The sequence below is a fragment of the Pteropus vampyrus genome, unplaced genomic scaffold (genome assembly GCF_000151845.1).
Source record: "Pteropus vampyrus isolate Shadow unplaced genomic scaffold, Pvam_2.0 Scaffold402, whole genome shotgun sequence".
Taxonomy (NCBI): domain Eukaryota; kingdom Metazoa; phylum Chordata; class Mammalia; order Chiroptera; family Pteropodidae; genus Pteropus; species Pteropus vampyrus.
This window is the reverse complement of record NW_011889183.1, coordinates 277536-278483: the sequence shown is the minus strand read 5'-3', so window position 1 is coordinate 278483 and position 948 is coordinate 277536.

The window sequence follows — 948 nt, the reverse complement described above, 5'->3', positions numbered from 1 at the left end:
CTGGGCAAAGAGCAAGACCCCAAGGAAAAGGAAGCCAGGTGCTGGAACAGCAATCTGGAGCATGCGCCACTGTTCTAAAGGGGAGAATGGCGATTGGCTTTGCTCATACAACACGGCTCCTTTGCTTTTCCTGCGGCAGTAAATCCGCATCAATATGAGGAACTGTCTGCCTGACGAAGGCGTCGTGTTTTCCTCGGTGGCCGAGTGTCCCTGCGCCCCAGCGCCCTGACGCCCCCACTCCCGCTCCATCGCGGGAAGGGCGCGGCGGGCACAAGCCAACGAGCATCCAGACTCACGACCACGGAGTGGGTTTGTGCTGCCCCGCCGGGGCTCGGGTCCACCGTCTGACCCGGCCATTGCGTTCGGGTCCCTCACAGGACCGTGGGCGGCCATCGATCCCCGTCCGGATGCATCCTCTGTGGCCTCTCTGTTCTGAAGACTTGGTCTCTGGAACTAGGGGCACCTCGAGGCCCAGAATCTGGGTGACGTCACTGGGACCTCTCAGGCTCCGTGCTTTCGTGTCTGTGACGTGAGACTGTGCACGCCTGTGTGACGTGTGACTCAGCACCGCCAGGAGGGTCGACCGAAACCACGTGTGTGAAATCAGCACCCATAAGTTTGGGAGACCGTGCAGCCTCTGGCCCCGGGGGACACACCTCGGTTATGTGTTCAGATGAGACACCACCACGTCACTGCACTGTCGTGTTTGAAAGCAAGAGGTCTATTTTTTTTTTTTTGGAAAAAAATTTTACCGTGACACTTGAAAATCGAATGGGAGAAAAGAACATTTGATGTTTAACCTTTGTGTCTAAATAACGAACAGGCCGTCAGGCGGCTGGCGGGCAACGTCACCCTCCGGCACCGCGTCTGAGAGGCGGTCCTCCTCCGCTCGGAGGACGCTGCAATCGCGTGCCGGTGAGAACGAGCCATCACTCAGCCGCTCGAGAA